The following is a 15,279-nucleotide window of genomic DNA, read 5'->3' as shown; positions in this document are numbered from 1 at the left end:
TTACTCGGGCCAATGCTTGGAATCGGTTTGAGTCCAGATGAGCTTGAACAGACTGAAACTGGAGAAATCTTTGGCTGGACGAGTAGGACTGGATTGGATCCGAGGATACTTGAATTGCCTGGAGCCAAAGGAGACTGACCAGGCTGGTCTTGGAGTATCGCTGGACCGGATGGAACCGGGACGGACTGACCAGGCAGGGCCTGGAGTATTGCTGGACCGGCTGGAACCGGGACGGACTGACCAGGCAGGGCGTGGAGTATTGCTGGACCGGCTGGAACCGGGACGGACTGACCAGGCGGAGCCTGGAGTATTGCTGGACCGGCTGGAACCGGGACGGACTGACCAGGCGGAGCCTGGAATATTGCTGGACCGGCAGGAGCCGTTTCTTCACAGCGCTGAACTAAGGCAGGAGCCCCCTCTTCACGGGGCTGAACTAAGGCTGGAGCCCCCTCTTCACGGGGCTGAACTAAGGCAGGAGCCCCCTCTTCACGGGGCTGAACTAAGGCAGGAGCCCCCTCTTCATGGGGCTGGGCTGAGGCAAGAGCCCCCTCTTCACGGGGCTGGGCTGAGGCAAGAGCCCCCACTTTACGGGGCTGGGCTGGGCTGAGGCAAGAGCCCCCACTTCAAGGGGCTGGGCTGAGGCAAGAGCCCCCACTTCACGGGGCTGGGCTAAGGCAAGAGCCCCCACTTCACGGGGCTGGGCTGAGGCAAGAGCCCTCACTTCACGGGGCTGGGCTGCACTCTGTAGACTCTCTGGCTGGGCTGCACTCTGTAGACTCTCTGGCTGGGCAGCACTCTGAAGACTCTCTGGCTGGGCAGTACTCTGAAGACTCTCTGGCTGGGCAGCACTCTGAAGACTCTCTGGCTGGGCAGCGCTCTGAAGACTGCAGCGCTCTGAAGACTCTCTGGCTGGGCAGCGCTCTGAAGACTCCCTGGGGCTGGATCCTCTGAACCCCTCACTGGGGCTGGACGCTCTGAACCCCTCACTCGGGCTACACGCTCTAAACCCCTCACTGGGGCTGGACACTCTGAAGAACCCCCACCTGGGGCTGGACACTCTGAAGAACCCCCTCCTGGGACTGGACACTCTGAAGAACCCCCTCCTGGGGCTGGACACTCTGAAGAACCCCCTCCTGGGGCTGGACACTCTGAAGAACCCCCTCCTGGGGCTGGACACTCTGAAGAACCCCCTCCTGGGGCTGGACACTCTGAAGAACCCCCTCCTTGGGCTGTAGACACGGACGCCCCTCCTTGGACTGTAGACACGGACGCCCCTCCTTTGGGCTGTAGACACGGACGCCCCTCCTTGGGCTGTAGACACGGACGCCCCTCCTTGGGCTCTAGACACGGATGCCCCTCCTTGGGCTGGACGCTCTGAAGACCCCCCTCCTGGGGCTGGACGCTCTGAAGACGCCCCTCCTGGGGCTGGACACTCTGAATACACCCCTCCTGGGGCTGGACACTCTGAAGAACCCCCTCCTGGGGCTGGACACTCTGAAGAACCCCCTCCTGGGGCTGGACACTCTGAAGAACCCCCTCCTGGGGCTGGACACTCTGAAGAACCCCCTCCTTGGGCTGTAGACACGGACGCCCCTCCTTGGGCTGTAGACACGGACGCCCCTCCTTTGGGCTGTAGACACGGACGCCCCTCCTTGGGCTGTAGACACGGACGCCCCTCCTTGGGCTGGACGCTCTGAAGACCCCCCTCCTGGGGCTGGACGCTCTGAAGACGCCCCTCCTGGGGCTGGACACTCTGAATACACCCCTCCTGGGGCTGGACACTCTGAAGACGCCCCTCCTGGGGCTGGATACACTGACTCCTCTGTGACTCTAAATGGCTTGAACATTCTTCTCTGGACACCCAACTTGGAATAAGGTCTTTTAATCACCGGACCCCAGTCATAAATTTGAGTCTCTTTCAGAGTAGCCTTCTTGATACCCCCGTCAGCAGTAGCAGGATTGGCTACTGTGGATGACTTGTAGACATGAGCACTATGATACTGAGATTTGTCACCATTCCCTGGCTTGCGAAGAATGTAGTCTTTAACAAAATGACCGGAATTTCCACAGTAAAGACAGAGGTGTAGCTCCCTACGCCGCTGACGTTCAGCTTCAGAGAGCTTGGGCCGTGGATAGCTCTGATGAACAACTTTTCCTTGCACAGAGGAAGAGACTTTATTAACTTGATGGGACAAAACAGGATCAACAACGTTGGTAGTATTCCTGAAGAGATCAGGCATCACAGAAAGAATACTAGACAAAAGTTCTTGTAACTGTAATAACATCTGGTAGAAAATCTGCAGTTGGTCAGGAGTCTTAGTGCAGAAGGTCAGAGAATCTCTGGAGAACGAATTCCGCTGCAGATACTGTGCCAATTGATGCTGAGTCGACTCCAAACCCTCCAAGCGTCCTGCAATATTGCTTAGGAGGTCCTGCGTCAGACAAACACTTCCGGCCGGGTCCATGGGGCCAGTTCCTACTGTCATGACTGTGGTTTTGTGAACCCGGTGTTAGTGAAGTCTGTGCGGGCAAATGGAGGACTATGTGAATATTAGGCTGGTCTGTAGGAATCAGTGAAAGAAGGAGCAATCCCTGACCGGGGATCGAACCCGGGCCTCGGCAGAGGAAGCCGTATCCTGACCACTGGATCACCAGGGACTTTGATAGCAGGATGAATGTATAGGTGAGACTGTACTGGAAATAGTGTCACAGGAATAGGTGCTTATGTACTCGAGGTTACTGGCAAGATGGTAAGACGGACTGGTTACTGGTGAGACTGGGATGCAACTGTAATGCGTGCTGGTACCGGATATAGCTGGAAACGCAACTGAAAGTAGGACGATGACTGTGGCTATAACTCTAATACGAGGCTGAAGAACCCTGCGGCTGTGATGGTAGAACACTGCAGCTGTGGTTACCAGTTGAGACTGTGGAACACTGCACCGTGCCTTTAAGATGAAACACTGCAACTGTGCCTTTAAGTGGAGATGGTGGAATACTGTACTGTGCTTTTAAGATGAAACACTGCAACTGTACCTTTAAGTGGAGATGGTGGAATACTGTATTGTGCCTTTAAGATGAAACACTGCAACTGTGCCTTTAAGTGGAGATGGTGGAATACTGTACTGTGCCTTTAAGTCAAAACTCGTGGAAATACTGGATATCAATGGCAACACAAATGTAATCCAAACTGGGTAACAAAGAAACAGAGTTTTTACAGGAACCAAAGTACAAGGGTTACCTTTAGGGAGCTCAGCTTCAAAGCTCACACAGAGCTGTGTGTGACACTAGGAACTGGCCCAGTTTCCAACTCAGTCTCCCGACTTATACTTCCTGGTCCTTGGTGATCAGTGTCAGGTGATGCAGAGAGTCTCAGGCTGGCAGAGGATTGGACAGCTCTGGGTCAGGTGAACAGTCACTGTCATGTGAGTACTCTAGACTAGGCTGTGATGTGGAGTGAGGCCTAGCAGGCCGAGAGAACACTGAAGCCTGAACTTCTGCAAACATAGGATGCTGGCTTTTAGGCCTAAACTTCAGATTGCTGAATTCAGACTCACACAGGAGATCACCACAGGTGGAGCTCGTTAACTATTACCTTCCAGGCAGAGAACTCAGGAAACTCATGGTGCTGACAAGCTGTTTATCTCAGTGAGCAAACAGGCACAGGATCCGGGACAGATGGCAGGGGTAAGTCACCAAATACGAGAACTACAGTCAGGATCGTGACACTCTGCTCTTTGTTCCGCCTAGTCGGTTATGTACATCACTACCGTCACATTGTCCGACTGGACCTGAATGGCCCGATCTTGAAGAAGAAGTAAGGCCTGCAGAAGGGCGTTGTATATGGCCCTGAGTTCCAGAATGTTGATTGGAAGGACAACTTCCTGACTTGACCATCTTCCTTGAAACTGCACCCCCTGAGTGACTGCTCCCAAACCTCTGAGGCTTGCGTCAGTGGTTAACAGAATCCAGTTCTAAATTCCGAACCTCGACGAGGTGAGAAGTCTGTAGCCACCACAGAAGGGAGATCCTGGCTTTTGGCGACAGACGGATCCTCTGGTGCATGTAAAGATGCGATCCGGACTATCTGTCCAACAGATCTAGCTGAAAGGGTCTTGAGTGAAAACTTCCATATTGAAGAGCCTCGTAAGAGGCCACCATGTTCCCCAGAAGGCGAATGCATAGATGCACCGACACCCGGGTTGGCTTCAGGACGTCCCGAACCATTGACTGGATCACCAATGCCTTTTCCAACGGAAGGAACGCTTTCTGCAGCTCCGTGTCCAGTATCATTCCCAGGAATGGGAGCCTCCTCGTTGGCTCTAGGTGAGATTTTGGAAGGTTCAGAATCCACCCGTGATCCTGGAGGAGTTTGGTTGAGAGACCAATGTAGTCCAGCAAACTCTCCCTGGACGGCGCCTTTATCAGAAGATCGTCCAGGTACGGAATTATGTTCACTCCCTGCTTGTGGAGTATAAATATCATCTCTGCCATCACCTTGGTGAACACCCTCGGTGCCGTGGAGAGACCAAAGGGCAGGGCCTGGAACTGGTAGTGACAGTCCTGCAGCGCAAACCGTAGATAGGCCTGATGAGGCGACCAGGTCAGAATGTGAAGGTACCCATCCTTGATATCCAGAGACACTAGGAATTCTCCCGCATCCAGACCTGAGATTACAGCTCTCAGAGACTCCATCTTGAATTTGAACACTCGTAAGTACGAGTTCAAAGACTTGAGGTTCAGAATCGGTCTTACCGAACAGTCTGGTTTCGGTACTATGAACAAGTTGGAATAGTACCCCTTGTTGAGCAGATGAGGTGGAACTGGAACAATGACCAAAGTCTGTACCAGTTTTTAGATGGCATACTGTAAAGGTATACTTGCCTTTTGTGAAACTGGCAAGCATGATTTGAAGAATCTGTGAGGTGGGAGCTTTTCTGTAGCCCTGGGAAATAAGATCTATGACCCAGGGATCCTGTCAAGAACTTGACCAGATCTGACTGAAGAATTGTAGTCGGGCTCCCACCTGACAGCCTTCCAGGCATTACGGTCCACCGTCATGCTGAAGTCTTTGAGGAATCAGAGCCTGGGCTCTGGTCCTGAGCACCTGCAGTTGCTGGCTTGCGTGGTTTACCTCCTGCGCTGCTGGAGGACGTAGAGGCACCTCTGGATTTGCCCTTGAACTTGGCCATCCGAAAGAAATGCAACTTAGAAGCTGAACAAGTCTTCTTGGTTTGGGGTGCTGCTGAAGGAAGATAGGTAGACTTACCCGCAGTAGCTGTGGAGATCCATTTGTCTAGTTCATCTGCAAACAAGGCCTCTCTTGTGAATGGTAGGCCTTCCACGCCTTTCCTGTAGTCTGCGTCAGCTATAGTGTGAGTCTGGTCCACTACCTTTCTGGCCTCTACATCTTACCAGATCTGTTTTATTCCACATTGGTGAAATTACAAGTTTGTGACATACTACACCATATTTTGTTCTTTGTTTTTTTTTGGAGGTATCTTCATCTGAGAACTGGTTTACTGAATTACCCAAAAGGAAACAGAATTGGAGAGAACCATTTCTTCAATTTGAGGCCTTTTCTTATTCAAAGGTCAAATTATTGAAACAAGACTTAGCGCTAGACTATACGCCTTTGTTTTTCAATATGTTCATTAGGATTTGGTGATCCTGTTTGTGTATAGGGCTGCATAAGTCTTGGTTGCGCCTTGGGACTGTTTACTTTCGTTTTTGGGATGGAAAATCAGCCCAGGAAATTTAAGGTAGCAGCCCTAATGGGGGCAGGAGAGTGTGGTCTGTTGAGGGAAGCAGGAGCTCTCCTTATAGGATCCGATTCTGAGTTGGACTCAGTTGCAGCCTTCTTGCATCTTTTGCTGTAGCTGCGTCTGTGACTTTATGCCAATGCCGCTACACAGCCCTTTCCTAGTGTACATCTGTGCACCAAATAAGAAAGGAATGAGATGCCCCATCAGTGCCTAAATACCCTGCAATCATGCTTTGTGCGTCTTTAGGCACCACCATCGGTCGCACCACTGAAACTTGCACCAGCCCTATGCTAAGTGCAGATCATTCGTCTGAGTATGGCCTCCAGTGGGAGCAATTCAGCGTCTCTGTACGCAACCACTGTTAGCAACACGCTATGATACATCTGAGTGTTATTAGCCAACTTGTAACCGCCTAGGAATACCTACACATTTCTAATACAGTTCTTGGTGCATGTGTCTCAATCTATACTGAATAAAATGTGTATTACATCGATTAGCTACATAGCGCCTGCATATGCCACAGTGTTGTACACCAGTCCCTGCCTTACCGGAGTTTACAGTCCATGTTTCTTAATTAATGGGAATATTTATTATTTATTTATTAACAGTTTATTATATAGCGCAGCATATTCCGTTGCGCTTTACAATTAGAACAACAGTAGTAGAACAAAACTGGGTAAAAACAGACAGACATATAGGTAGGAAGGCCCTGCTCGCAAGCTTACAATCTATAGTGAAATAGGCATTGACACACAACGATAGATGGTACCTATTGCATAATGGTCCATCAGATTGCTAGGTTCTTAATGGTTTGTATGGCAAAGGGTCAGGAGAGTGTGAGAGTAAAGAAAGACAAAATATGTGAGGTTATCTGTACTGTACAGAGAGGATGTAATTAGCTAGGGAAGCATTGAAGGTTTATGCTGGTGGATCTGGAATTTGATAGTCTTGTCTGAAGAGGTGAGTTTTCAGGGAACGTTTAAAGGTTTGGAGACTAGAGGTGAGTCTTATTGTGCGTGGGAGGGTATTCCAGAGTGGGTGAATTCCGGATAAAGTCCTGTAATTTTGAGTGTGAACATGTAATGCGTGTGCATAAGAGACGCAGATCTTGTGCAGAGCGGAGAGGTCGGGTAGGGAGATATCTTGAGATGAGTGAAGAGATGTATGTTGGTGCAGTTTGGTTAATAGCCTTGCATGTAAGTAAAAGTATTTTAGATTTAATACGGTGAAATACTGGTAACCAAAGGAGGGACTGATAGAGCAGATCTTCAGATGATGACCGTCTAGCGAGGAAGATTAGCCTTGCAGCTGCATTCAAAATGGATTGTAGTGGTGAGAGCCTATGTTTGGGAAGACCAGTCAGGAGACTATTACAATAATGTCTTGTGTAAGATATGGTCATTTTTTGGATATGTTTCTTAGATGTATGTAACATGATTTTGAGACAGATTGAATGTGGGGAACAAAGGACAGTTCAGAGTATGACACCTAGGCAGCGAGCTTGTGAGGTAGGGATGATTGCCGAGTTATCAACAGTAATAGAGATATCAGGTTGGCAACTACTATTGGCTGGTGGAAATATAATTCATTCTGTTTTGGAAATATTAAGTTTGAGGTGGCGAGATGTCATCCAAGATGAAATGGCAGAAAGGCATTGTCACGATCCGGGTATCTGGACGCCATTATTTACCTTTCAGGTGTCTCCTGAGGCTGGCCCAGCGTCCTAGGCCCGGTTCCCAGCTGTGTTGCTAGCATTCATATGTCATGTCTCATCTCTGCTGATCCGTGGATATTGTCCTTCCAGTGCCCGGGCGACTGGCATGGCGTCACCAGCCGGCGGGGCCTGGGGCATCGTTTTGGTATTCTCAATGCATTGCAGGTTATGTGGCACTCCTCATCTACTGCGGCCGCCCGCGCTGGAGGTCTGAGACGCAAGTCGGCGTTCTCTGTGTTCACCGCCGCCATTACAGAGGAATCTCCATGTGGTGCTACAAACAAGGTTTCCCTCCACTGGCCGGTATGGGCGCAGCCATCTTAGTTCTAGTCACATGATCCTGTCCTCAAATCCATAGCTCCGCTGAAGTCTGCCTAATTGCTCATCCAATCCCTGCATACCTAAGGGTATAAAGGGATTGAGCCTGAACCAGGAAATCGTCAGTGCTTTGGTTGTCAAACCTTGTTTCCAGTCTCTCTCCTGTGGTTGTTTCTATTTCAGGTTCCAGCTCCTGTTTCCAGATTCCACTAAGAGACCCGCACCAGACTACCATCTTGCGGTGCAGCCTGACTCTACAGTCTCCTGTGTTTGCTCCAGTCTCCGGCTCCAGTCTCATCTGCTTCCAGCGGTCAGCTTCCAGCAGTGATCAGCTATCTTAAAGAGCCGGTGCTTTTCCAGCTGTTACCTGCGTACCATCCGTTACCTGCAAACCATCGGTACCTGCAAACCATTGGTTTCTACATCTTCGCTCCCTAGCTTTATTCTACTATCTGGCTGATTCCATCCAGCATCTACTCCATGTCTTAACACCTGGTTGGTTCCATCCAGCGTCCTCAGCAGCTACCTCAACTACAGTGTTACCAGCTTCCAGTGAAACATCTGCTGGTGTGTTCCTTGGCTATATCTCACTCTACGGACGGGTCTGGTAAGGACATTCCATCTCTGGGACATTAAGAACTGTACCTACTGCTACCAGTACCCTGTGGCCGTTGCCAACCCGTAGTTCTCCAGGAACTGTTTTTATCAAATCTGCTGTATATCTTCATTGACTTATTACTGCTGTGATTACATGGAGTTCTGTTAATAAATACTTGTTGACTTTTAATCCTGGTTGTCATGGTCACGCCTTCGGGCAACCTTTCTACATCCTACTCATATGTCCAGGGGGTCTGATAAAACCTGCGAAGTTTAGCTTCACCCCAGCCCCTACAACTGAGGCTTCCCCCTGTCAGCTCAGGCCCTCAGTTGTGACAGGCATTCAGTGACACGGCCCAATACAGATGGTGACAAATCTGGGGAGGATAGGTAGATTTGAGTATCATCTGCATACAGATGATACTGAAATCCGAAAGAGCTGATTAGTTTGCCAAGAGATGTGGTATAGATAGAGAAAAGGAGAGGACCTAAGACTGAGCCTTGCGGTACGCCAACTGAGAGAGGTAGCAAAGAGGAGGTGGAATCAGAAAAACAAACACTGAATTAGTGATTAGATAAGTAGGCTTAGAACCAAGAAAGGGGGGCTGTGTCCTGAAGACCTAGGGATTGTAGTGTTTGTATGAGGAGAGAGTGGTCAACAGTGTCAAAGGCAGTAGAGAGATCAAGGAGAATAAGTAGTGAGTAATGGCCTTTAGATTTAGCATGGGACCAGATCATTCACTACCTTAGTCAGTGCTGTATCTGTGGAGTGTTGAGCACGAAATCCTGACTGAAGTGGGTCCAGTAAGCTGTGTGAGTTAAGAAAGTGTGTGAGGCGAGTGTAGGTAAGCCTCTCACGTAGCTTGGAGGGGCATGGGATCTGAGAGATGGGACGGTAGTTTGAGAGAGTGTTTGGGGCAGAATTTTGTTTTTTTTCAGAATGGGAGTAATCACTGCATGCTTGTACAGAGAAGGAAAGATACCAGTAGGCAGAGAGAGAGAGAGAGTACAGATTTTAGTTAAGGTTGGGATGAGCACAGGAGACAGAGATGTACTAATTTGTGAGGGTATAGAATCAAGAGGGGAGGTAGTAGAGTAGGCAGGTGAAAAGAGTGCAGATACTTAATCTTCATTTGTGGGATCAAATGAAGAGAAGGTGTTAGAGCAGTGTTTCCCAACCACGGTCCTCAAGGCACACTAACAGTCCTGGTATTAGTGATATCCAGGCTTGAACACAGGTGACTTAATTAGTAGCTCAGTTATTTTGATTTAACCATCTGTGCTGAAACCTAGATATCACTAAAACCTGCACTGTTGGTGTGCCTTGAGGACCGCGGTTGGGAATGCCTGTGTTAGAGGGTTCAGGAAGGGAATTGAGCAGGTCACTGGCTGTGGAAGAGCATACCATTTCATTTCAGACCTTATCAATCTTGTCAATCCTTGAAATAGGACGCAAGATCTTGCGCACTGATAGTGGCTGGTGGGTTGGGTGAGGGAGGGACAAGAAGTTATTTAAATGTATTAAAAAGTCGCTTGGGGTTAGAGGCTTGAGCAGAGATGAGAGGTTGGAAATATGTTAGTTTGGCAGTGTCCACAGCACTACGATAGGAGTGGTACATGGTCATATATGTGAGAAAGTCAGTTGAACTACGAGATTTACGCATACAGAGGCCCCAGTTACCCAGACCAGTGTGGCTTAAAGCTTGAACAGACATATAAAGAACATAAAGACTCCACACAGAGTATTCAGCCGCAAACAAACTCATCACACCAAGCACTGTAAAAGGCAGCAATTGGGATGAAGGGATCAGCATCTCCCCAGCCTTCAAACACAGTTGCAGTACTTGATATATGTATTAATATATAATTCCAGTGCATCTAGAGTAGGGGTGGGCAACATACGGCCCGCGGGCTCGCTGCCTCCCACCACTGTACAATGACAAGTGGCCCGAGGGGCTGCTTGTCATTGCGCTACAATAGCTCAATTGCGCTACAATAGCTCCAAGCTCTGCTAGGTCATGTCACTGGTTCAGCCCGGTGTAGCTGCATGGAAGGACGTTGTCAGCATCGGATGCAGTTGGGGGTGGAGCCAAAAGCAGGACACTGAAGCCGGAGGTTTGAATGCAGCTGCTGCACAGACTGCAACTGTAGACTGGACTTGTTACTGGATCATTAATGTACCATGGCTGCGGGGTATCCGCGTTTGAATAGCTGGCGGGTGGCAAAGGGATGAGGGTGTTAGAGCTGCTAAGTGTGCAGAGGGAGGAAGGGGGAGCTGGTATCTGTGCCCAAGGAGGGGAGGGCTGGTAACTGTGCCCAAGGAGGGAGGGAAGGAGGGAGGAAGGAGCTGGTAACTGTGCCCAAGGAGGGAGGGGGGAAGGAGCTGGTAATTGTGCCCAAGGAGGGAGGGAGGAAGGAGCTGGTAACTGCGTCCAAGGAGGGAGGGAGAGGGGAAGCATCTGGAAACTGTGCCCAAGGAGGGAGGGAGGGAGGTAGAGGGTAAGGAGCTGGTAACTGTGCCAAGGGAGGAAAGGAGGGAGAATGGAAGGAGCTGGTAACTGTGCCCAAGGAGGGAGGGAGAGGGGAAGAGCTGGTAACTGTGCGCAGGGAGGGAGACGGGAAGGAGCTGGTAACTGTGCCCAGGGAGGAAAGGAAGGAGAGGGGAAGGAGCTGGTAACTTTGTCCAAGGAGGAAAGGAAGGAGAGGGAAAGGAGCCGGTAACTGTGCCCAGGCAGGGACGGAGGGAGAGGGGAAGGAGCCGGTAACTGTGCCAAGGCAGGGACGGAGGGAGAGGGGAAGGAGCCGGTAACTGTGCCCAGGCAGGGACGGAGGGAGAGGGGAAGGAGCCGGTAACTGTGCCAAGGCAGGGACGGAGGGAGAGGGGAAGGAGCCGGTAACTGTGCCAAGGCAGGGACGGAGGGAGAGGGGAAGGAGCTGGTAACTGTGCCCAGGGAGTATACTGGATGCTGTTTTTTTTTCTTCATTGCTGTTTTTTTTAAATTATTTGCTTATAGTGGTTTCTGTCCTTGAATAAATGTCTCTTCTGTATAATTTATTTAGACATTTCTCTTTATTTTTGCCTTCCCCATTATTAATATATTAATAAATATATAATGCATATTGGGTGCGGTGGGGGGAGGGGGCGACGACACACGTATTTGGGTGAATGAGGGGAGGGGGGTACCTGGAGTTACATCAGAAACAATACATTTGTGTGCGGCCCTTGAATATTCACTGGAAAGTGTTAAGTGGCCCCCCAACTGAAATAATTGCCCACCCCTGATCTAGAGCTATGTAAAAACACACAACATACAGACAAAGCAGGAAACTAACCCTATTTTATAATGTGGTTATAGCTGTGAGAACAGTACAGTGCCTACAGGGCAGGTACCCAGATATCTGGAACAGGGATGACATGCTGAGCCATGTAGTACCACTAGTCCCGTGTTACCTCTCTAGTGGCCCTCTCCCCAGTGTGTCCTGACCAATCCAGGGTATAATAGTGACCCAGCCCTTCATCACCACCATTTCCTCCCCTCACACACATGCACAGACCGGGCTCTCCCCTCTGGTTACCTGCTCCATGGACTTGCCTGCTGCTCTTTTCCCCAGCTTTGAGCAGCGTCCGCTGACGTTCCCTCAGCAGCAGCAGCACCATCGAACACACAAAGATCCCGTGTTGGAAGCACAGTGTGGTGACGGTGAGGAAAGCACCTGACTCTGGTGGCTTGGTTCCTCATTCAGGCATGCTTGACAGTATGCTGACATGGGGGGTAATTCTGAGTTGATCGCAGCAGGAACTTTGTTAGCAATTGGGCAAAACCATGGTGGTCATTCCGAGTTGTTCGCTCGGTAATTTTCTTCGCATCGCAGCGATTTTCCGCTAATTGCGCATGCGCAATGTTCGTACTGCGACTGCGCCAAGTAAATTTGCTAAGAAGTTTGGTATTTTACTCACGCCATTACGAGGTTTTTTCTTCGTTCTGGTGATCGTAATGTGATTGACAGGAAGTGGGTGTTTCTGGGCGGAAACTGGCCTATTTTATGGGTGTGTGGGAAAAAACGCTGCCGTTTCTGGGAAAAACGCGGGAGTGGCTGGAGAAACGGAGAAGTGTCTGGGCGAACGCTGGGTGTGTTTGTGACGTCAAACCAGGAACGAAACTGACTGAACTGATCGCAGTGGCAGAGTAAGTCCCGAGCTACTCAGAAACTGCAAAGAAATTTCTATTCGCAATTTTGAGAATATTTCGTTCGCAATTTTGCTAAGCTAAGATTCACTCCCAGTAGGCGGCGGCTTAGCGTGTGCAATGCTGCTAAAAGCAGCTTGCGAGCGAATAACTCGGAATGAGGGCCCATGTGCACTGCAGGGGAGGCAGATATAACATTTTCAGAGAGAGTTAGATTTGGGTGGGGTGTGTTCAATCTGCAATCTAAATTGCAGTGTAAAAATAAAGCAGCCAGTATTTACCCTGCACAGAAACAAAATAACCCACCCAAATCTAACTCTCTCTGCACATGTTATATCTGCCCCCCCTGCAGTGCACATGGTTTTGCCCAATTGCTAAAAAATGTCCTGCTGCGATCAACTTGGAATTACCCTGATAGTTCTTCAGTCCTCCTTATTGCGTGAAACTACTGGGTTCCAGATTCTCGTGGGATAGCAGGTGGCCACGGCATTGTTCATCTCCGATAGCAGCTGCCGGTCTGGCATTGGGGTGACGGGTGACCATTGTGGGGACATCGGGAACGGCCAAGCAGGGACCGTCCCAGAGTGCCAATCCGCCCTTGTGGATTGCATATTCGTCAGCTGCTATTGTTTTGAGCACTGTAGTTTTGATTAGTAGAGCAATCACCACCCAGTGGTGAAACCGTGTATTGCATGCTGTGGATATACTTGCGCCTTAGTACGCCATACCACCCCATACTATGCCCACTTACGCCAAAGTTATGTATGACTATGATGTGGACACAGCAAAACTACAGCAATGATGAGCGTGGCTACATCTGTAGTTGGTGAATTTTGTAAAATAGGGCCAGAAATGCAATCAAAAGATTTTCTATTTGTAAATATCTCCTGTTCTGTATCCCTTTCCTTCCCAATGATAGCACTATGGTGGCTGTCCTACCAGTCCTGCCCACCATTTGCCTTATTAACCAGAGCCCCTGTAAAAATAAACTGGAGGGACCTCTGTAGCAGGAGAAATCCAAAGCAGCGGCTCTTATTGAAAGCCTTAAAGTGCATATACGCTTAGCGATATTTAAACTATGGGGTCTATTTACTAATCCTTGGATGGTGATAAAGTGCCATGTTACAGGCAGATAGGAGCTGATTGGCTGGGACTTCATCTCCGTCGAAGGCTTAGTAAATAGACTATATATATATATATATATATATATACTATATCGCTCATTTTCCCACTCTTCACCGATATAGTTTACTATATTGCCCAGTGTGTATGCAGCTGATGACGAGTGTTGCACGGCCCTGCGGGTAGTTAGCGACCCTTGGTCTCGGCCGTGCATGCAGCTCACCCAAGACTAATCGTCCAAAGCTGCATGCTCCGGCCGGCTGATATTGCACAGTGTGTACGCCCGCCTCACCGAGCACATTGCCTAGTGTGTACCCACCTTTAGTGCGGGCTACAGAAATATCCAAGCAGTGTTAGAGTTGTGACCCTGCTGCTGTGCAAAGTGAAAGTCTCACCACTACGCATGCTTGCCTACTCTCCCGGAATGGCCGGGAGGCCGAAAATCGGGTGAGCCTCCCGGCCCTCTGGAAGAGTAGACAAGTCTCACGATTTTTCAGTTCCCACCTGCCCGGCCGCCCACTTTGAGATTAAAGTGGGCGGTCCGGACAGTCGATGACGCGATTCTTGTTGAATAGCATCATCATAGTCACGCCCCCTGATGTAAAACGCCGGTTATAGCGGCATTACAGAGCGGGGGTGTGGCTTAAACGTTGTGATGCTATAACCCCACCCTCGTACCGCCCCACCCCTCCCCCTCCTCTCGTCATTGTCCTGCCCAGCCCCTCCACTGAGCCGACCTGGCAGCTCTCTCCCGGAGAGAGCTGCCAGAAACAGGGCCGGTTCTAGCCCTTTTGGTGCCCCTGGCGGGAAATAGGGGGCGTGGCTTCACACAAGGGGCGTGGTCAGTTACGCCCCCTGTACAGTAGAGTAGCGCCGCTGAAAGAGAAAAAATAAATAAAAATGAATACTTACTATCCCCGCTCCTGATTCCCGACCGCTGCAGACCTCCGCCGGCGCCGCTCCTCTCCTCGGATCTGGCATACACAGACACTAGAGGTCAATTATGACCCCTAGCGTCTGTGTCAGTCCCACAATGCTGTGCGGTGCGCAATGATGTCATCGCGCACCGCACAGCAAAGGTCCTCTCCACGAAGGGAAACTAGACGCGTAGCGTCTAGTTCCCTTCACAGCGGGGGACACAGTGGGCAGCACAGCAGTAGCGGATCTTGCCATGGTACGGCGCCCTCCGGAAGGCGGCGCCCCGGGCAAAAGTCCTGCTTGCCCGTGGCAAGATCCGCTACTGGCCAGAAAGTAGGTAAGTATGCCACCACGACTGTAACAAGCGCTGTGAGACCATCTAGGACGATGGTTCCCAAAAGCAGAGATATCCATGCTTAAATACAGGCAACTTCATTAGTATCTCAGTCCGTTTGATTATACCAGCTGTGCTATCCCTAAAATCTGGACTGTTAGGGTGCTTTGAGGACTGTGTTTGGGAACCACTGTCCTAGGGCACAAAGCTGATGGGTGAATGTGTTGCTATGGCTTTTCTGCAGAATTTCCAACATTTGGATTTTTTTTCATGGACAAATTGATGCTGGCTTAACGCCGGTCTATATAAGTTGTAGTTTTTTTT

At 50.0% G+C, this 15,279-nt stretch overlaps 1 long non-coding RNA gene across 2 annotated transcripts in view; it reads right to left on the bottom strand.

The window, feature by feature from the left end:
• The window catches only part of LOC135068112 (uncharacterized), a 78,928-nt gene that overhangs the window by 63,330 nt on the left and 319 nt on the right, over positions 1 to 15,279 (bottom strand). The window lies entirely within an intron of this gene.

This window comes from Pseudophryne corroboree, chromosome 1, assembly GCF_028390025.1.
Source record: "Pseudophryne corroboree isolate aPseCor3 chromosome 1, aPseCor3.hap2, whole genome shotgun sequence".
NCBI classification, from domain to species: Eukaryota; Metazoa; Chordata; class Amphibia; order Anura; family Myobatrachidae; genus Pseudophryne; species Pseudophryne corroboree.
The sequence above is the reverse complement of the archived record's forward strand: the minus strand, read 5'-3'. Positions and strand labels throughout refer to the sequence as shown.